At 41.2% G+C, this 23,034-nt stretch overlaps 1 protein-coding gene across 2 annotated transcripts in view; it reads right to left on the bottom strand.

The window, feature by feature from the left end:
- Positions 1–23,034, bottom strand: part of NFKB1 (nuclear factor kappa B subunit 1) — a 118,984-nt gene that overhangs the window by 58,139 nt on the left and 37,811 nt on the right. The window lies entirely within an intron of this gene.

The following is a 23,034-nucleotide window of genomic DNA, read 5'->3' as shown; positions in this document are numbered from 1 at the left end:
CTTGCAAGGCTCCTTCATTAAAAAACAAACAAACATGCCACAGACACCATCAGCTACACATCGATTCCTCTCAGTTAGGTGGCACGTCAGATTATAAGACAAAGAAGAAAGAGAGGAGGAGGCCCAGGGAGGTGGTTGAAGAAGAAAGAGAAGGAAGAGGAGGAGAACGGGAAAAAGAAGGAAAATGATAGTTTTCATTATGTCTCCTCTCTCGGTGATGACAGATAGATTTTCCTGTTCTTTATTCTTTGTTGAGCACCCAGGAAGTACAGAACAACCCTTATTAAATGAAAGAGGACAGAACCATGTCTAACATGGTTTCTGGCACGGAGTGGGAAGATGCTCAGTAAAATTGGTTCTTTCCTTTCAAGGTATGGGATTTAAAGTTGATCCCGTCTGGGATCAAATGCCAGCTCTTTCTTCTTCTAGCTCCGTGACCTTATATAAGTTAGGTAACCTCTCTGAGCCTCACGCTCCACAGCCACAAAACGGGCCAGTAATGCAACCTCAGATGGCTACTGAAGGACAACATGGGGCCGGACACATAGCCAGTTCCACGGAGGCACCGGTTTCTTTCCTTCTCTTTTATTTTATACAAGTCCCAGTTCTTCCGGGCTTCTCACCAACCCCTTTCGGTAGACAGAGATGACACTATCATCCCCATTTTGTAGAAGACAGAAGTTCAGACAGACTAACAAGTGACATAACCCAAGGTCAGACAGTCAAGACATGGAGGACCTCGGAATTCATCCTATGTCTTCTGAATATAAGTAAGGGAGGTGTTCTTAGTAAGGTGGGATGATGTGAAAATATCCTCTTTGACCCATTCACTGTGGATGACATGGTTGTTTTTCCAGTGGGGCTCCTGGCTGTGCACTGAGTCAGTCACATGCCTTTACCTTGTTTACAGTCCTACTTGTCTGACCAACAACACATATGACTCAGATGTCAGGCTGGGATAAGAAAGGCAAACTCAATACAACAAAATGTGCTAAGAGTGTGTTACCGACTACACAGAGAGAGGAATAAAATCCTGGTCTACCTATAACTCTGCTTTCAAACTTTGAGTTATCTGTCATACTTTGACCTAGGGTTTCTTTTTTGTCTGTTCTATTTTAATTTTCAGTTTTATTACATTAATATAGCTGTTTATAAATCATGATTCTTTCAGAAAATAAGTAACACAATTTCCTTAGCTTCAAGAATTGTTGGCACTTGGGGAGCCTGGGTGGCTCAGTGGGTTAAGCCTCTGCCTTCAGCTCGGGTCATGATCTCAGGGTCCTGGGATCGAGCCCCATGTCAGGCTCTCTGCTCAGCGGGGAGCCTGCTTCCCCCTCTCTCTCTGCCTGCCTCTCTGCCTACTTATGATCTCTCTCTCTCTGTCAAATAAATAAATAAAATCTTAAAAAAAAAAAAAGAATTGTTGGCACTTGTACCTCAACAGGTGTCATCACCTCATTAGTAAATTACAAATAAATCCTTACCCTTTATATGGCCCAATCATCCATGCTTCCAGAAGAATAGAGGAGGAATACACAATGTGTAACTTATACATCAATTGTGTTACAAATGTTCACTTATAAGCCAATTTTTCAGAATTGGGATTTAGTCTAGAGTAGTGGGATTTGGGTACATCTCTTACCATCCTTACCACCCTATGTGTATTTTCAAATTCTCTTTTTTCACCAAAGTATACAATTATAATATCTAGGCAGTCCTTCAAAAATACCCCGACTCCGACCACTTCTCCCCACTGCCGCTGCTGCTCCCTGGTCTAAGGCCACGGTGATCTGTCTCCGAACTGTTTGCTGTGCCTGCCCCACTTCCGCACCGCCCTTTCTCCTGAATGATCTTGCTCAAGTCAGGTCATGCCAAGTCTTGTCACTCCTCTGCTCAAAGTTCTCCCAAAGTGAAAGCTGTTGAAGCTGAATGATTAGTACAAGGGGACTCATTATATTGTTCTAAGTATATATGATTAAGATTTTCCATGATAAGAAGTTAAAGAAAAACAACTCCAAACCCTCCAATGCCTTTCCATCTTAACAGTCCCGGGCAGTCTGACACCCCACCCCCATTTCCTCCTTCATCTTTGTTTCTTACTGCTCCCAGCGTGGCAGTCACATCAGCCTGTTTGCTGTTCTTGACCTGGCCCGCTCAACTCCTGAGAGCTTCTGCACCGGCTGTGTCCTCTGCCTGGAACACTCTTCTCCGGATACCTGCGTGTTCTCTTGGCTTCCTTCTGGCTTTGCAGAATGCCATTCTCTCCGGCGGGGGGGGGGGGGGGGGAAGGCAGCGGGGGGGGGGAGGGAGGGGGGGGGCAGTCCACGGCTCACCCCATCCCTATTGAAACTTGACCACTCCAATCCCTGCATTCCTTGCTCCTTTCTCCTGCTTTATTTTTCTTTCTACTAATTTAATACTTTTCTACTAATTTAATACTTAATTTACAACACACTTTGCTTGTATTGATTATTGGCTATCTTCTAGATTAGAATAGAGGCTTTATCAGAGAAGGGATACCGATTCGTTTCTTGCTAAGTCCCCAGTGCCTGCAGGAATGTTTGTCATAGTGTGGGTATTTGATAATTGATTCTTTAGTGAATATACGATTAAGTAATTAAGCTATACAATGTTATCCGTGGAAGGCAATTTATTAAAATATAAAGAGCCGTGTAAGTAGGAAGTGGAAATAAGGTGACTATATTCTTTCTCTTATTTTATCTTTTAAAAAAAAAAAAAACAAAAAACCATGGCTAGATTCCGGTGTAACCTCTCAATAGGCTATTTAAATTAGAATATGATTATTTTACATCAGAGCACATTAGCTTAAGTTGGTGGAAGGGTGTCTGGGTGGGGGCTCTAGAACCCCAGGATGGTAAGAGGAATCTAACCGCCCAGTGGTGGGAATTCTGGAAGCTGTGGGAAAGGTAAAGAAAGACCACTCTGAAATCATCTCTCTTAGAAAACCAAAGTAGCAGCTCTCCTCTTAAAAGTCCAAGACACCCCCATGTCCTTCCCTCGCCCCACCCTAACCGCTGATGTCCATCAGGCATTCTTCCACAGGGCTAAAGGGTCTTAGCCCCCGACTCAAACATATCTCTCTTCTTTGCTTTGTTATTGCCCTCAGGGACCCAGAATTCACATTTCTGGTCCACCCCAATTTCACAGTCCCTTCCTCCCCCCCCATGTGAGAGGGCTCTTCTTTGATGTTCACTGTGGTAATTGACAGGAATAACCACCCCACAGGATTATGAGACAGCACAGCTACACCTGCAAGATCTCAATCTACTGGGGCTCCCTCCCCCCCACCCCCAGGCTCCCTTGCCATAGAGATCAGGCTCTGCAGTCCAACAGTCCTGGCTTTGAACCCTGGGTCCTCGCATTACTAGCTGCGTGAGGCTGGGAAAGAGAGTTTGCCTTTTTGCCTTCTCTTCCCATCTGTGTGTATAATGTGAATGCAAATACGTAATCTCTGAATCTTCATGCGGATTAAAGAAGATCATTTAAAGTGTCTACTATGGTTCTTGATACACGGCAGGCACAAAATAAAGGACAGTGATTTTCATTTGTCTCTTCGAGCCTTAAGCAGATTATCTGCAGTTGAGAGATCCTCTCACTTTGTTGAGAGGGTGGAAACCATCGCATGTGAATCTGTTTAACCTCCTTCTCCTTACCGTTCCCTGGGCTCAAAACGTCCCTGTTACTTCACATATCCTCCCCTAATTCCGAGAAAGGTAGGTCTGTTCCCTTTTCCAGAGTCAACCAGTCTGTTTTTGCCCTTAGTGCCTCCTTATTCCAGACCTCCTTGAATTACCCTCTTCCCTTCCTCTCAAAAGGACCCTTCCTCTTAGTCGCAAAACATGTACAGTCTTCTCCCTTATTCTAAAAAATCCCTTTCCTGATAAGGATGATGACAACTGTGAAGGTTAGCATTTATTCAAACTACGGGCCAGGCATAACCCTAAGAAATACAGAAATAGAGAATGATTCTTTCATTTCATCTCTCAAATAACCCAGTGAGAAAGCTTCTTAAAAGGTCCTCCCACCTGCTTCAGTACCATTCTCTTTCTCCTTACCAAGTGTGCAAGCAAAGTTCTCATCTTTAAGTACAAAGCTGTACTTAACATGTAGCCTTCTGCAAATGAACTAAATCCCTTTTCCCCCAAATGAAAAAGTGCTTCAAGGTCATGAGGACTGGGCACCCTGTTTCCAAATCCATTAGCCACTTCTTAACTCTTCCTTCTGCTTCACCCCTGAGAAACCTGGGCTGTCTCACCATTCCCTCTTAGAAACTCTCCCCTCTCGCTTTTTGGACACATCTGCTAAGGTGTTCTCCTTCCTCCCCAAAGAGAAGTTTCTTCAGAGATTCAGTCTTTGGTGCACTTCTAATCTCTACCATGACCACTCTCTTGATGTTCTTATCTAGTCTCCCAGCTTTAATTGTCTGTGCCAAGCAGATAACTTCTTAATTTAAAACCCATATGTTTACCTTCCTGGTAAGCGTCTGTAACATTGCCAGTGGTCTGCAGAGCATCTTCCTGTCCATAACATCTTTGTAACTCAATCTGCCCATGACTGAGTTAATGGCCCTTTATTCTGGAACGTACTCTACTGTTAGATGATCCTTCTAAGCGGTTGCACTGGAATCCTCCCTATCATCTTAGACACTTCTGCTGTCTTCCACATTCAGTCAGTTGCCAAATTTCAGTGAGGTCATAGTCCCCAGATCTTTGGCATTTGTCTTTCTCTTCTGTTCTCATTGCCTTAGTTTTTATCCATTTCAGCCTGAACTCTTGAGTTTAACTCAAAAAGAATCATGGCAGTTCTTCTCATGGGTGTTCCTGTGCCTTTCCCTTCCAAAATCCCTTAGCACGTTGCTACCAGGTTTATGTTCCTAAAGCACAGTGCTGAGTATAGCATCTCATTCTTGTATTAAAACTCGTATAATAATCTACCCATTTTCCACAAAACCCTGTCCAAGTTGTTGAACCTAATGCAGTTTAGCCCTGTCACACCTCTCTAACCTTCTTTCCACCTCCCTCTTTCATCTACTCTTCCTACCAGCAGAATTGTTCACTATTCCCATTCAACCTCAGACTTCTAAATTTAAGGCTTTGCTGTTGATTTTTCTGCTTGTGCTCTTTTCTCCAGTTAGAGGTTTGCTTTCAAATTTCCAGCTTTCCCTCAAGAGCCAAGCCAAAATGCAATCTCCACCTCCAAGTCTTCTATGACCACCCTAACTAGCCGGCTCTTACAAGTTTGTCTTAGTCTTGGAGCCATTAGGTCATTCACTCTTCCATTCAAAAAGCGAAACAAAACAAAACAAAAAAACCAAACAACTTTATTCAGCCATCTCTACATGGCAGCTACGGGTGCCGATTAGGTAGCGGTGAACAAAACAAACACAATATTTTCATTTTTCAGATATTTTAGGACACATTTTAGTTCCTCTATTAAACTGACTGATCCTTGAGGACAAAGGCACTATTTAGTTCTTCTTTCCGTTTCACCAATCCCCAGCACGAAACAGAACCGATTTAATCAACCCTTCTTAAAAGAACTAATGAGTCTGGTTTGATCTCGGGTTTCAGCACCAAATAAATAAATAAACTAATGACTGAATAAATATTTGGCTCCAGGCTACAAGGAGGAAAGAAGGAGCAGCAAAGTGGTTAACTGCCCCAGGGGCAGCAGTGAGCAGTGAGGAGAGGGGGCTGAGAGCAGGGCCCCCCCAGGCTATCTTGCCCTGAGGTCCCTGTTCTGTAATAGGGTTTGTCTCACTAACAGAACCAGAAGGGATTGCCCTGGAGGAATTTCAGAAAAGTCTGAACAAAAGGGGTGTGAAATTCTACTAACTCTACTAACTCCTTGGCTTGAAATCACAGTAAGGCCGCGGAACCTTGGCACTATTGTTATTTCTTAAGATATTATTTTTTATAAGCACTTGTACTCCCTTTCCACGTCGATCCAAGTTTTCCACTAAGAAAAGGAACGGCCATTTATACACAGACTGGCTGCAGAGATGCTACCTCTTTAATTTTTATAAATTCAGTTCCCAGGCGGGATTTAACCCTGACATAGAAATTTCTCAACTGTTCTGGGGCTTGGCCAAGATGGTAAGACGGGAGGAAAACAACCATCGAGGTCGGTTCCAGGTAAAACAGAAGTGAGAGCTGGAGGAGGGAAGCACCGCCTTAGCCACAGGCTCGGGTGATCAGGGAAGTGGACCTTGCCATTCTCCATCCCTGCCACACTCTGCCAGAGTGGCTGGAGAGGAGATGGCTTTCCCCACCAGCATCCCAGAGACGCGCTGTCACCCTCCCGCCCAAAAGAAAGCCGTCCAAACTTCATGGGGTTAATTTACATTTTTAAGTCACTGAAAAATACCCCAGGAGTGCAAACTCAGGAAACTTTAACCCTCCTGAAGCCATAACTTATTTTCTAGTGTGATCCCAGGTTTGGAGAAAACAAACGGGATGATAGCACAGTTTGTCAAGCATGAATAAACTGTGCTTAATATAAACGCCTCAGAATTCTTAAATGTGTGAAAGAATGTTCTCCTGAAGTCTGCAAATCTTGGGTAAGAAGATCTGGATTAATTCTTAGTGTTAAAGTTTTCATTGTCCAGCCAGTGGCCAGAGCTCTAGCCATAGTGCTGCTAAGATCCTTGGTTAGCCACCTTTCCTTCTCGGGCCCCTGACGTCTTCATTTGTAGAATCACTACATAATGACTAATATATCTTCCAGCTCTAAAATTCTATGACTCCTGTTTATAGGTATGGGACACACAGGACAACACCCAAAGATCACATTTTCAAACTGAAGGGAAAAAAAAAAAGAATTTAAGATCACAGAATTTCTGAGTTGGAAGGACCCTAATAGAAAAACTTCATTTTAAAACTGTGAACATTTTAAAAACATGTCACCACAATTACAAACTGAGAAAACATACAATCAACACTCAAATTACCTGTTGCAATGGGGCCTCTGATAGCATGGAAAATCAAAATTCAGAGACAAAGAAAACCTTTATGTTAGGCACAGATTTCAACTTTTATCATTAACACTGAAATTGAGTACCCACAGTGTTTATTTTCAGTTAATTCAAGGAGTGCCCTGACCTGGGAATTAAGTCCTGTTAATAAAGATAGGTCGTTTCCGGGGTTATGTCAGAAATGCATCAATTACACAAGTTGGTGGGAGGGAGGCATAGACAAGCAAAACAAAGTCAGAAGGAGAAATTTTGGTCTATGAAGGTTTTTTTTTTCTTAATCCATACAAACTGCATGAAAATAATTAGAAGGATTAGACCACATATAAGTTATGACTGAAGTAGGTCCAAAATAAAAATTTTAGGTTTCTGATTCATTTATTCTTTGAAAATGGAAATGACTAGTATAACTTTTTAACATTATTTTTTTTATTTTTAATTAACATATAATGTATTATTAGCCCCAGGGGTACAGGTCTGTGAATTGTCAGACTTACACACTTCACAGCACTTACCATAGCACATACCCTCCCTGATGTCCATAACCTAACCTTTAACATTATTTTAAAATAAAGTCTCTCAACAGATTGTTTTTGACCCAAACTTGATTTGAGATAATTAAGATTATCTTCCAACTCAGATACTCAAATTCAGTTGGGGTTATATATGACTAATTTCATTCTTCTTAAAGGCATAAAATCATCCTCAGGATATATTTTTCTTGCTTACAAAACCCATTCTATGACTCTCCCTGAAACCCACTGGTTAAAGAAGTAATTAAATAATTTGGCTCTCAATGACTGAAAGTACTCAGAGACGTCATTTGATGTAGAATTTAATTTGCACGGGAGTAAATACAGCTGCCTGTACAGGAAAGCGGACCACTTTGGGAAGAAGACAATTAACTGTTCCTTTCTTCAGAAGGAAAGTACATAAGATAAGGCATTTCAACTCTTCTTCCGTGATTTCCTGTGGAAAACCCCTACTAAATTAGAAGCATTACGAGTGAGTAGAACTGGGAAATTTTCTTTGTCTGATTTCTTGTTGCCACTTTATTGGCTAATTTACATCCCAGACATCAACGGGGCAAAAGAGAGAATGCGACCTAAGTGTCAGACTGAGGTTAACCAACATGTTGTACCATCTACATACTATGATGTAAGCAAAAGAAGGAAGGGGGAAACAGCAAAATTTCTAACAAGCTCTAAAATAACTTCAGTCAGGAATTTGGAAAAACGGCAGGACTTTAAACCTGCAAAAAACCCCTTCAATGCGATAACTTTATATTGTTCAGTTCAGTATAAAATGACTAAAACACAAAGTATATGAAATGAATCATACACTCTGATGCTTGGGTGAAATGTTCTGCAAGTTATTATTTTATGTCACTTTTAGGGATTTGCCAGAAAATTATAACTGCTTTATAACCCAAGCCTGATTTCCCTTATTATAAAGTTATTAATTTATTAAGGAAAATTCTTTTTAAAGGCATAAATAAAAAGGAAATTTTCTGACCGTAAAGGATCTTACATAAATTAGCTTCCCTGTCCTGTAGTCTTCCAGTTTATTTCTGAGCCGGTCTGGTGACAATGAACTTCATTTGTCCTGAGGCTATACATTCCACCCTCAGGCAGCTCTAACTCTCAGTAACAACTGAACTCTATCCCGCCTGGAGTTTCCATTCATTGTTCCTCATTTCATCTTCTTATGATAGATGGGATAAAGCTCATCTTTACTTTCTCATGATAGCCATTCAAATATTTGATGACAACCAAACTCTCCAGGCTATAAATAATCTCCGGTTCAAAGACTACTTCCTTTTGAAGATTTGAGTTCTGTCACACCATTCTGCCCTGAACACACTCAAGTTGGTTTCTATTTGTCTACATATGTGGTGCCTATCAGTATACACCTTACTCTTCCCGAGGCCTTTCAACAAAGAGTGGGAATGAGACCACCACCTCTTTTGTTTTATATACCCTACTTCTGTTCATATAGCCTGATGTGAAATTACTTGTTTGATGGTCGCATCACATTGCTGTGATGTTAAGTCCACTGTCACCTACAACTTCTAGATCTCTTTGCCTGTCTATCCCACTCTGTATTTGCGGTAATTTGTTTTTTGGATGCATTCATCATCTTTATTTTTTTTTTTTTTTTTTTTTTTTTTTTTGCATTCATCATCTTTAAATATCACTGCTTAAGAATTTAGCCCTTTGCTCCCTGCTCAGTGGGGAGTCTGCTTCTCCTTCCTTCCTCTGCCCTTCCTTGTGCTCTCTCTTCTCTCAGGCTCTCTCTCAAATAAATAAATAAATAAATCTTAAAAAAAAATTTTAGCCCTTTGTCCCAGCTTTTCAAAACTAATCTGAACTCATATTATTTGTTACATATCACTTCCTGTTACTGCAAATGTGGTAAGAACTCCATTGGAAACACTGATAAAATGCATGAAGTGGCTGGGGAAAGATCCCTAAGGCTGAACTATGCCTTCTGTTGACAGCACCAACATGAGAAATATTGTTATCCCTGAAGTACCAAACCAGAGATCTCCGGCATCTCACCATGTTACCACTCTAGAGACCTGTCAGATAAGACACAGAGTTACACTTGGTTTGATTTGTTCTTACTGAGGTGCTTGAGATGGATATCAGACCTCGAGCCTCTGGTTTGGAAATATACCTACCAAACAAATGCCATGAGCATTCTATCACAAATGGGGGTGGCCGGCAGGTTAGAAGTGTGGAAGGCAGTAGGTGATCCCATGTAAGGCTGTGCTTTCCTCCAGCCCTCCCCAAGAAACACACACGCATGCACATGTGTGTGCACACACTCAGACATATGCATACACCTACACACACACATGCACTGCAGAGCATCCCTGAAGAGGCACTCCTCCAGCAAATCTGGGTCACATTCATATATCATCCTGTATATATCTGTTTCCATGTGGCCCTGGAGGGCAGAGATGATCACATTCATGTGTGTGACAACGGCACAGAGCCCAGCACCCTGCCTGGCATGCGGGGTGTGCTGCATAAACACGGGCTACATGAATGTGAGGAAGGGAGGACAGCCAAACAGGCTTTGAAACATACACATGGAATGTTGTAGGTTTAGAAGGATTCAGGTTTCTAACTAATAACCCCGAACACAATTTACATCATGGCTCTCACTGATTCCTTTTGTGTCTATATTGAAGACAACCTGACTTTCCCATGATTTCTAAAGAGTTTAGTTAATTTCCCGTAAATGACAGATAATGAGATTGATAAATATTAATATTCAAAAGGTAAAATGAAATCAATAAGGACAGGAAATTCCTAAAACTGAAAACAGAAAGGTTGACTACATATCCCAACGATACCCTACCTATATAGAAGGGTAAAAATTTAATTCAAGACACTTTCAGACACATTGCTTTGAATATCTTCTCTTGAATACATGTGAAGGTCAAAAAAAAAAAAACTACAAAGAAAGTCTGAACTGCATTTAGTAAGTTTGTATCGATATTGGTATAGCAATTTAGAAGCTATTCTGTATGTACTACAGGGCTGAGAAAAATGAGTAGGTATATTGGTATGATCGGCAACTAGGGTTTTTAATACTGAAGAAAGGTGATACAGATATGGAATGGGGGAAGGAAAGGAAGAAGGCTGTGGGGTTAGACTGGAATTATCAGTATGAATTCAAAAATTTTTTTAAAAATTAATTTTCTAGCTCTGTCTAATGAGAGCCTAGGAGAAATTTCTCCAATAAAAGGAACCAGGGCTTCTTGAAGAGATGGATGATCTCAGGGCTGGTGCAGGGAAAGTACAGGATGAACCTAGTACATTCTATTATTTCAGAAATAAGGAAGTATTCAAAAATTGAGTGGAGACATATCAAAAGGACATAGAAGCTAGTACAAATAACTCTCACTGGCCAAGACTGGGACCAATTAAACATCAAAATAAACAATGACAGAAATGGCCTATAATACATTGACTAACAAAATGACCAATGAATACATACTGATCCTAAAAAAAAAAGTTTTTAAAGAAAAGAGAAAAGTTTTTAAAGAAAAGAGAAAGCTCTATGGTTTTCTTTCCTTTTTTTTTTTGAGAAAGCTCTATTTTTTAAACAGAATTCCAACTAACATAAAGTAAAAGGAATGATATAAGTTGAAAATTACAAGTTTATCACCATCAATTACCAATAATAAATAATTCAGTAAAGAGTCATCCATGAATGCTAAAACCATTGGGAGCAGCAGATGAGGATGGTGGCTTGCACCAGGGAGGCAGCCGTGGAGGTAGGGACAAGTGATTAGGTCCTGGGTAGGTCTGAAGGCACAACAGTAAGACCCCCTGATGGATCAGATGTGGGGGTGTAAGAAGAGAGGTGTTCAGGAAACTCTAAGGGTTTTAGCCTGAGCAAGTGGAAGGAGGGAACTGCCATTTTCCAAGAAGGGAAAGGTATTAGTTCAGTAGGGAACACTTGCTGTGGAGAGAGCTCACTGAGGAGTCTGAGGCAGAAGACGCGCATTTCAACTCAGAATATTTAGAGACGTGGCTAGGGTCTAAGTTATAGTGCCCCAGCTCAGTGGGACGAGGACATGATCACCTGATTCTTGGTCAGGTGCAGTAAGGGAGGAAAAGGAAGAGAAGGCTGGTGAGATGGGAAGAACGAGACAGACAGCAGTTGGAGTGAAGCCTTGAAGGCTGGTCAAAGACGTGATGCTTCCAGTAACAACCCATTATTATTACATCACATTAAGTGTGTCTTCTATAGCTATATTATGATAGTACTGGTGCTCCTTTGGGGAGGTCTAATTCCAGCATTTCCTGCATGTTGATGATTCACTCATTATCCAAACAATTACTGGTTACTCACTGCATCTTATTCCAGGTGCTGGAGATAACAGCAGTGAACAAGACAGAAAAAAAATTCCTGCCTGCCCTCATGGAACTCACAATCATGTTACAGACATTTTCATGATTTTTTTTTTATTAAAAACATAAACATGGCCTGAGTGAACATTTAATGCTATAGATGCTCCAGGTGCTTGTATGTCAGTTACTTCACTTAATGCTGGTACTCTTCCTGCAAAGTAGGTATTTTTATTGTCATCTTATAAACGAGAAAAATAAAGTCCGAGGAGATTTAGCAATGTAAAAGATCACATCGTCTTTAAGGGCACAATCTTGAGCAAGATCCAGCTTTTGCTTTCAAGTACGATATTTTGCTCACAAGACCACAGCTCTACTTATCTACTCTATGACAGATATCTTCACTTCAGCAAGTTAATGGGTTTACTCAGATCCTGCAAAGTCCCCTGTATTGTGTAAAGCATAAATAAAGTGCCTTATATGAAGAAATTCATCATCTTGTGTTGTTCTGACTATTGTTCACTGGGGTTAATATCTAGGATATGATCTCATGCCTTTCTCTTTGTGAAATCTTGCAATAGTTATGGATGGAATTGGTCTGACCTGCTCACAGGATTGATTGTTAAATTTTCAGAAATTTTGCAAGCTAGCACTTCATACTGATAGCTTGAAACTGACCATGGTGGGAGTATTTATATCCAGGAAACTGACAAATACTACAAATCAGGGTTTTGTTTTGTTATCCTGGACAGCTGGTTATTAAACAGTTACTAGCACACAACTGTACTGAAGGTCCAACATCTACTGAATGGGGGAAATAACACAGGAGTTACGTTCTTAAACAAATTATTCAAAATACTGACAAACTTCTCTAACTTGAAAGATTTTCTACTACTCCCTAAATCTACATTAATGATATATAAGGGAACACAGTGGATATATGTAAGTGTCTTTCTGTGTGCAAAATGGGGCTAAAATGGTCTTTATCCCATACCTCAAAACGCCTAGTTCATAAGCTTAATGCCAGGACCTATGCTTAATGAGTTGAATAGTGTACCCCTGAAGTTCAATGTTCACCCGGCACTTCAGAATGTGACCATATTTGGAAATGGGGTCTTTGCAGATGTAATTAATTAAGATGAGGTCATACTGGATGGTGGTGGGCCTGAAACACAAGACCGATGTTTTATAAGAGAAAGGAGAGGTAGATTCAGACACAGAGGGAAGACAGCCGTGTGAAGACGAAGGCAGAAACTGTAGAGCTAACAAGCCAAGGAGTGTCCGGGATTGCCAGCTCCCAACCACCAGAAGCTAGAGAGAGGGAGGGAGGATTCTTCCCTGGAGCCCTCAGAGGGAGCATGGCCCTGCTGACAACTTGAGTTTTGACTTTTAGCATCTAGGACTGGTAGAGAATAAATTGCCATTGCTTCACCCAGTTTGTGGTAATTTGTCATGGCAGCCCTAGGAAATGATACAGTACTCACGCAAACGAAATCAGTGCATGCATCGTGTCAAAGAGAACACAGTTAAGGAGCCTAACAAAAGTTTAATACATTCCTTTCTGGCTTCTGACTACCTATGTTTTCATAAGAAATCATGTGTTACATCTACAAGTAAGCTATTGGCATAGGATCTCTTTTTAATCTCCTACTTTAAAAACCCCAGACAGAAGGAAGGACATGGTGTAAACAGAGTGGAAACAATACTAATTAGTGAGGTTGCGCTAAAAATAAATTAGTGGACTGGTGAAGTTTTTGTGTAACTCCATGATTCCATAAACCAATTAGCAAAGTTGTCACTCAACACTTAAATTACTGTGGGTATATAAAAATAAAAGTAAAGGGGCACCTCAGTGGCTGGACTGGTTAAGCATCTGACTCCTGATTTCGGCTCAGGGCATGATCTCAGGGTCATGAGATCAAGCCCCACGTTGGGCTCCATGCTGGGCATAGAGTCTGCTTGAGATTCTCTTTCTCCCTCTTCCCCTTCCCCCTACCAATCCCCACTCACACATGCTTTCTCTCACTCATAAATAAAGTAAAATAAAATTTAAAAAAGTAAAATGAAAGCAACTACTATTTTTAAGTGCTTACTATGTGCAATGCAATGAGTAACTTAATTTATATGCATATCCTATGGAGTACATATTATTTATCTCAACTTTACAGATGAAGAAACTGAGGCCTGGCCAAGTTGAGCAACACTGCTAGTTAGTGGCTAAGCAAGGAATCAACAGCACGCCCAGCCCTAAACTGGCTGACTTCAGAGGTAATGCTTTGAAACCTAAAGTTGTGGTCCATAAGCCACACCTGACCTTACCAGAGCCCCAGAACCTCTAAGCGTAGAACCAGAAACCTGCCTCTTTATCACCTCCTTCCAGGCCCTTAGTCAGACACCTGTTGCTCTCTCTCCTGAATCCCCTATCTCACTGTTTCCTTCAAGTTTTCTGTCCTTCTGTGATACATTCCAGGAAATTATTTCAGATCTATTTTTCCACTTGATAATTGAAGTCAACTGTCTCTAATCTTCATTTTTTAAAAAGATTTTATTTATTTATTTGACAGAGAGAGAGATCACAAGTAGGCAGAGAGGCAGGCAGAGGGAGAGGGGGAAGCAGGCTCCTTGCTGAGCAGAGAGCCCGATGCGGGGCTCAATCCCAGGACCCTGAGATCATGACCTGAGCCGAAGGCAGAGGCTTAACCCACTGAGCCACCCAGGCGCCCCTAAAGATTTTTTTAAATTTATTTGTCAGAGAGAGAGAGCGAGCACGCATAACCAGGGGGAACAGCAGGCAGAGGGAGAAGCAGGCTCCTCGTTGAGCAAGGAGCCGGATGCGGGACTTGATCCAAAGGCCCAGGATCATGACCGAGCCAAAGGCAGCTGCTCAACCAACTGAGCCACCCAAGTGCTCCTCTAATCTTTATTTTAACTCATTCACTGAGTTAAATAATTTCAGTGGTTATATTTTTAATTTGGAATCCTGCTTTTTTTTTCCTTAACATTAGCCCATAAGCAGTTTTCCATGTTGTACAGTCTTCATAGAGGGTTTTTTTTTTTTTTTAAGATTTTACTTATTTATTTGACAGAGAGAGTGAGATAGCACAAGCAGGCAGAGCAGCAGAGGGAGAGAGAGAAGCAGGCTCCCCAATGAAGAGGGAAGCCTGATGTGGGGCTTGATCCCAGGACTCTGGAATCATGACCTGAGCCGAAGGCAGTCGCTTCACCAACTCAGCCACCCAGATGCCCCTTCATACTGTTTTTTAAAAACAGTGGCATAATATTTTATTCCGCAGTTATACCAAGATTTACCTATTCATTCATCTGTTGTTATATCTTGTCATTATATGACATAAGCTCTCAGAAATTATCATAGGATTATAGAATCCCAGATTGGCTAAATGACCCATTGCGACTTAGCATGTGTGGAACAGGTCCCAGGCATCTCTGCAGTTATCATACTCTTGGGTGATTCTGATGACTGGGAACCATAGATTTAAAGGACCCTCATGAGTAGAAAGACCCTTAACATTTCAATAATGAATAGTATCTCCTGATGGTTAAGAGTACAGACTCTTAAATCATACTGTCTGGGGGCGTCTGGGTGGCTGGCATCTGCCTCTGGTTCAGGTCATGATCTCAGGGTACTGGGATGGAAGCCCTGCTTTAGGCTCCCTCCTCAGTGGGGAGCCTGCATTTCCCTCTCCCTCTGCTCCCCTGCTCCTGCTCTCTCTGTCAAATAAATAAATAAAATCCTAAAAACAAAACAAAACAAAACAAAAAACCCATACTGTCTGAACAGAAATCTTGCATTCCAACCCAGAAAGATCGTGAGACTCAGAGGTAAGCCTCTTAACTCTTCTGGGGTTCGATGTTCTTATTTATCAAATGAGGATCAGGGAACCTACCTCAGTGGACTATTGTGATGCCTAAATGAGATGACGAAAATAAGCACAACAATCCATTCTTATAATCATTCTATTGGGTGGACAGGGACCTCAAGGTGAGAGGAACTGTCTGTGAAAGTCTCCATGCACCTTCCAGAGTACCCACAGGAGACTTCAGGGAGGTGAGTATAGGCCCGATGGTTCTGATCTGGGACCCTGCCCTGCAGGTGAGGAGAGGAGGCTGAGACTGCCAGGGAGTCTACTGTCTCACCTCTAGACCAGCTGACAGGCAGAGAAACAGCTTGTCTGTGGAGGAGGAGTGTTACACATTTTGAGGGCTGTAGTACTTCCGGATATTCTTATCTTATCAAGAAGCATTACCAGTATGTGATTTTATGAGACCTGAATTCTTGAATGGAATGGAGAGACGCTATATATAATCTTCAGACTGAGCTTACAGGGGTTAGAAGCCATCAGAGATTTGTTTTAGGTTCAAGAATGGTCCCATGACAATCATGTATTTAAATAAGAGGAGAGGGAAGAAAAATGGGAATGGCCCGCAGAGGACGGTCACCAAGCCAGGACAGACAAAAACAAAACTTAAAACTCAGACAATCTGTGGTTCCTTTGATCATCTCTTAAAGGTTAAGCTTCACAGCTATAATCTCTGCTAGAAGTTTCCTTAATGAGTAGATCTCTCTAGTTCATAATAGAGACGATGAATACACACAGTGAATTTAGAGGGCTCTTTTAAATATATTCTACTAGGTAATATTTTGTTCTAGGCAAAACTTTGAACTACTTGAAAGAAAAATTATCTAGAAGTCCAGATTGTGGTTGCAACACAGGAGAGAGTTTTGTCTGCTTGCCTAGAGCAGGACCGGGCACACAGGGCTCAATGAATATTTGGTAAATGAATTTTCTCTCTTTTAACTTCAATTACTAATGGTTAGCTTCATGCTGAATCAGCATCAGTATGGAAGGGCAAGAGAGAGAAAGCAGCGAAGTCCGTTCACCTCTGTGTCTGTTGATAATAAGTCTCCCTGCTTTTCCACCCTGCAACCAAAGGGAAGGGAGGCTTCCCTGAGCTTTGTATTTCAACTCCCTTAAAATGGATAAAAAAATGCAAAAACATAACTATAAAATTAAAAAGTACAAAAATAAAAACTGAAAAAATTTACAAAGACATTATATACATATATTATACACTAATTTTTTAATTAGCTGCTGTCCAAAGCTACAGAGACACATACTCCATGGCACTGATTCTTTTCTTTTTAAAGATTTTATTCATTTTTTTGACAGATAGAGATCACAAGTAGGCAGAGAGGCAGGCAGAGAGAGAGGGCGAGAAGCAGGCTCCCTGCTGAGCAGAGAGCCTGATGCGATGTGGGGCTCAATCCCAGGACCCTGAGATCATAACCTGAACCGAAGGCAGAGGCTTAACCCACTGAGCCACCCAGGTGCCCTATATGGCATTGATTCTTAACCATGTTTGAATCTTTCCCTTTGAAAATCTGATTAAAAAGTTATTTCTCCAGAAAAAATGTATGTACATTAACATAAAATTCTGCACAGAAATTCACAAGTCCCAAAGTTCTCTGAAACCACTGAAAGGGATTCAGGTCACAAGCCATCTCCTCAATATACAGAGCACAAGGCTCTGCACTGAGGGGGTGTCGTTATTTCCCCTAGAAACATATGTAAATAAGAAACAGCTCAGGGCTGTTGATGGAAATTTTAATAAATGCTATGAGCTTAGGTTATATATGCATGCCTAATTTATTCTGGTGATTTTCTTCCCTGTTGTTTTTAGAAATTGAGTCAGATTAAATTATTCAAAATTTGTATTAAAACTAGATCCTTAAAATGGCAAACCTCGTGGATCAGACAAGTCTAAACAAAGGAAAGTTTATGCAAGGATATGTGATAGCCTTAAACGCCACAGCAGATCAGCCGGTCTTTATTTGACCTTGCTGGAACGCAACATTTAGGATTTTTAAGTGAGAGGCACCAAGAGTGGAGACTTAAAAAAAAAAAAAATCAAGTGGGCAGGGGGGACAACAAAAAAGCTGTTGTTGACCTACATATTTCGACACATGCCTTCTGTTCAACGTAAAACCCTCAGGAAAGAACACATATGTGAGAAAAAGCTTTCAGAAAACATTCGATTAAAAATAGTTATGCTCCCATCAGCTGTGTTTCAAGTTGTAGTCCATTGCATTTGATATTTATAACTGAAGAGAAAATAAAAATACCCACTGGTGAGCTATTTGTATTTTAGAATCAAGGTCACTGACACTGATTTCTGTTTGGCATAGAGTGGGCTCTGCTGGAGGTTGTCCTAGCAGCCGAGGACGGGTACTTTCTGCTGCTTTGGAAGAGAATCACTGAGAGTTTATGAAGCCCCGTCGGGCTGTCCTGTTGGTGCCCTTCCACCTCTGTGGAGGAAAGCAGTTTGATTAATAAAAAAAATCTGATGCATAACTTTCGGGAAAAAGAGGGAAACGAGCCTTCTTTGGCACTCCTTGCTGAGTCAAAAACAGGCAGGGACAAGCTTGGCCCCGAGGAAGCTACTTGTGCTTTTCTGCCAGCCTCTCCCATTAGGAGCTCCGTGATGAAATCAGAACTGAGGAAACTTTAAAGAGAAACTTTATTGGATAGTATAATAGAATATTAAATGTTTAACGACAGGAAAGCTTTTCTTTATAAAGGGCACATAAGGGTTAGTCTGCATATTTACTTTCCCTAGGTTTTTCTCTCAGTATTATTTTTTGTTGTTGTGAGTCTGAACAAGCTCCACGTTGTAAATGAATAAATTTTATCTAGCTGATAAAGAGGAATCAGCATGATCAAAGCGAACACTGATCTTCAACGGAGTCTAGTTTTAATTCTCATTTGCCCTGAAAAGGAGCCATGATATATAAGAGAAAATTAGGGTGGAAGCCAGTAAAAATTAATTCTCTTGAAAATGCCAATATTTATGAAAGCATATTTATGCAGTAGAAGTAGTAAAACCTATCAGAGAATGAAAGTTCAGAACACTGGTTTACTTACCAAGAAAAAGGAAAAAATGATAGATGGGTGGGGTTGTACCTGTAACTGTGTTTCATTTGAGAGACAGAGAGATCAGAAGCGCACATGGTAAAATGTTAAGATCTATTAAATCTAGATAGTGTACCTGGTGTCTGTTATACCAATTTTTAAATGTTCTTGAAATATGCTTGAAGTACTTTGTAATTAAAACAATTTTTTTTTTTTTAAAAGAATGTGAAGGGGTGCCTGGGTAGCTCAGTTAGTTAAGCATCTGCCTTTGGCTCAGGTCATGATCCCAGGATTCTGGGATCAAGCCCTGCATTGAGCTCCTTGCTCAGCAGAGAGCCTGCTTCTCCCTCTGCCTCTGCCTGCAGTTTCTCCTGCTTGTGCGTTCTCTCCCTCTTTCTCTCTGTCAAATAAGTAAATAAATTCTTTAAAAAAATAAGAAGAATGTGAAGACTTACAGAGCAAGGCTCTAGAAGTCTGAATGGGATTCTGACTTGAAAGAAGCATGTAGAACACCAGATGGTCCAATAGTCCGTAGCCCGAGTTCTAGAAATAATCTCCACACTGGAAGATCAGGTCTAAGCCTGGCTTACACCCACTTACAAGAAATAGGGTTTTAGGCATGGGATAAAATTCCAGTAGAAAAAGGAGGAGTAGGTAGACCCCTAGAGTTGTTTTAAAATGATTTAACTCTAGAATCATATTTGGACAATTAGCAAGAGAGTAAGCCCAGTGGGTTTTACATCCACTCATTCTATAAAGTGTAGTTAGGGGTCTACAGCCCCCAAGTCACAGTCAACCCCAGTAGCTTTTGAGGCGGCCCCTGACCCTTTGCTTTTGCCTGTGTGTGACAGAGAGCACGGGGAGCCACCAGCCTTTCAGACGCCTGAAAAATGGAGTGGTGTGCTTAAAGACAAGGGGAGACAGAACAGTAAGAGTCTGGAGGTGAGGAAAAGGCAGAGCCCGTAATATTTCACTGTTAAAGCTGAACAAATGTACTTTAATAAGGATGTAGCATATGTAGACCTCGGAAATAGCATTCCTTCCCAGTAAATCTAAATGCCCTCCCTCTGCCTTCTGCAGGAATGGATTCTGGGGTAAGTGCGGGGCACTCCCCGTTATCCCTCCCTCCACTGGACACTGGAGGGGAGGATGGGGACCACCCACTGAAGCTCCCACCTCCTCACCCACCACCATGGCTCTGCTGGCTCATTGCCGGGCACTTTCACTTTCTCTTCTGCAACAGTTCACAACTGAGTGTTAACTTTTAGATATGAAGTCATCATAGAATATGGAATGTTGAAGACCTCTTTTTTCTTCTCTTTTCTTTCTCTTTCATATCCAATATGCTAGCTCAGAGATCCAAGAAGAAATCATACAGTCACCGTGATCATCATGTTGAAAATAAGTATCTACTAATAATGGAGAAAAGTATGTATGTTTGCAACATAATATACTTAGGTGATTCCATATAACCCATGTGCTACAGCTTTATAGTAGAAAAGGAGGCAGAGGAGTGAGGTTACATTTGATTCAACCCTGTGTCTAGATGGGTGGTTCCAAGGCGGCAGGGTAATTTTGCACACACTACCCCCCCCACTCAACACCGGGATACAGCAGTATCCAGAGACACTTTTGGTTGTCACAATTGTAGCTTCTAGCATGTAGAAGCCAGGGATGCTGTTGAGTATCCTGCAGTGTGCTGGAAAGCCCCCTACAACAGAGAGTTTTCTGGCCCCAAATGTCAGTAGTGCCAAGTCTGAGAAACCCTGCTGCTGTTGCATCTGGCCCATTGCTTCCCTTCCAGCCTCACACAGAATGGGTGCTTAGTTCACTACAAGAGAAGACAAGTACAATTGTAAAGATCCTCTTGATAAGAGATAGATACCGAGAACAACTCTTTCCTCTGTCTAAATTTTACAGAGAGTTGGGATTTAAAACCCCTCTGTAACCTGAAAGGTCCCGTTTCACTATCACTATCAAAAGTGAGATTGGGAGAAGAGCTCTGGGACAAATACCTCATGGTTGTGTCTTTCTCTCCCTCCTCTCCATCCTTCCAAGTAAGAGCTTTTAAGATAAATAAAATGACTTCCTTTAACTGTTATGAATAGCAGAGGCATTTAAACTCTCAGGGAACAATGACCGGCTAGAACAATGACAGTTTGTAACAGATTCTCTAAACTGTTCTTCCTTTTCTTACAACTGGAATAAATGCTTAATAAGTATATGTTGAATTAGCGAATAAAAAAATAAATGATTGGGTGAAATAATGACACTTAGCTCAGGCATAATAATGAGCAATCTTGCACATTTATATTTTGACTTTATTTTTAGTTGTTTGTATACTTATATTTCCAACTAAGTATTAAACTCCTTGATACAGAAACTATGATTTGATGAGAATATTTAATGCCTCCATTAGGCTGTTTCATTTCTAAATTATTTTGTAAATGTGAGGCAGCAACCACTACATGAGAAGGATGTATGAAGACTGAGCATAAATGGATAAAGTTTTTTATTAGTTAATAAATTTACAACAAAGGTAATGCTATGCATTTGTTAGTATCAAAAATTGCTACTTAGCCACAAAAGCCTGAAGCATTACAAATAAGCAGTTCATGAAAATACTATAATTTAATCTTTTTGTACAGAGCTAGTCCAGAAAAAAAAGTTTTTCTCTTAATGTTAATTCTTCAGTAATTATAACCAATACCAAAGTTGATAATACGTATCTTTCAATTACCCTTATCACAAGCACACACACATAAACACATGAAATATTTATGTCAAACACATATGTTAAAAAGACAAGGGCTAGAGGGAGCCTGGGTGGCTCAGGTGGTTAAGCATCCGTCTCTTGATTTCAGCTCAGGTCATGATCTCGGGTCTTGAGATCAAGCCCCACATCGGGGCTCTGCACTGGGTGTGGAGCCTACTCAGGGTTCTCTCTCTCCCCCTCTCTCACTTTTTGCATCCGTGCACTCTCTCTCTTTCAAAAAAAAAGAAAGAAAGAAAAGCAAAAAAAAAGTGCTGGTTCTGACTTCCTAACATCTGAGTACACTTTGCCCCCGAAGCCTCTCTCCCTCTTGTTTTCAGAGTTACAGTTCTCTGCTCCTTATTCTACCCTGGTCCTCCCATGTCCTGTTCCCTAGGTCCCTGCCTCCAGCACCCCACACGTGGAGAGTTCAACAAGCAACAGTCTGCGAAGAAAAGCCAGCCATCCTTGAGAAAGACAAGTGAATCCCTCTCTCTGAGCCACAGTCTCCTCACAGACAATACACTTTTTACCTACCAGGGTGGTTGTGAGGATTAGAAGAGATTATGTATCTAAAGCACTTGGCAACTCTTTGGTGCTTAATAAATGCTAATTCTCTTGTTTAATTGCCGCTCCTCTTTCCTCACCCAGGTTCTAAAGGACTTGAGACCATAAGACTGTGGTTAACACATCATATTTACCCTGCCTGATGACCCTGACTGGGAGTAAAACATCTTTTTATCCCACAGGGCAGCTAGCTAGGAGACTTCCAATGCAAAATGTCAGGTAGGACTGATACTAGATAATATGTGTGAGTGTCATTCAAATGGTAAGGAATAATACACAGTATTTTGTCTTCTGTCTTGGAATAGGGATCAGAAATTAGAGAGGCCTGCACCTGGAAGTGGAGAGGGAGGAGAGGGAGGAGAGGGAGGAGGCAGAACACAAGGCTGGCAACACCAGAGACAAATTTCCTTCACGTCACAGTTTTACTGAGGATCTGTCCTGTTGCCCTTCACCTAGTCCCCAAAACAAACCAACAACAAAATATAGAAGAATGCTGTACCCCGAGAGGCACTCACACCTTACTGGGAACGGAGCTGATAGTCTTTTGCCACAGTCTTGAATTACCGAACAAACAAAACTTTTACAAATAGCAGAATTGTAATTATTGACTGGTTTATCTGCAAAACTCTTAGCAATCAGCCTACGGAACAAGGCGTCATGGTATGAGAATAAAAAGCTCAAACTAACTCTGGGAAAGATATTCTCAATTAAACTAACGACAGAAAAAGAACCTGAAGACATGTAAAAGGCTCGACCTAGCCTGCCCCAGGCACGTCTGGAAGCAGTAGGTTCCGTGGACCAGCACATGTGGTTTGTACAGTCGCTCAAGGAGAGGCCCTACAAGACTTGCAGACTCTCTGGGGAACGCTAATATACATGTTCTCATTCCATCTCCACAAGACTCTATGAGGTACAGACCACTAACAT

Source organism: Martes martes (assembly GCF_963455335.1).
Source record: "Martes martes genome assembly, chromosome: 2".
NCBI lineage: Eukaryota > Metazoa > Chordata > Mammalia > Carnivora > Mustelidae > Martes > Martes martes.
This window is presented reverse-complemented; position numbering and strand designations above follow the sequence as displayed.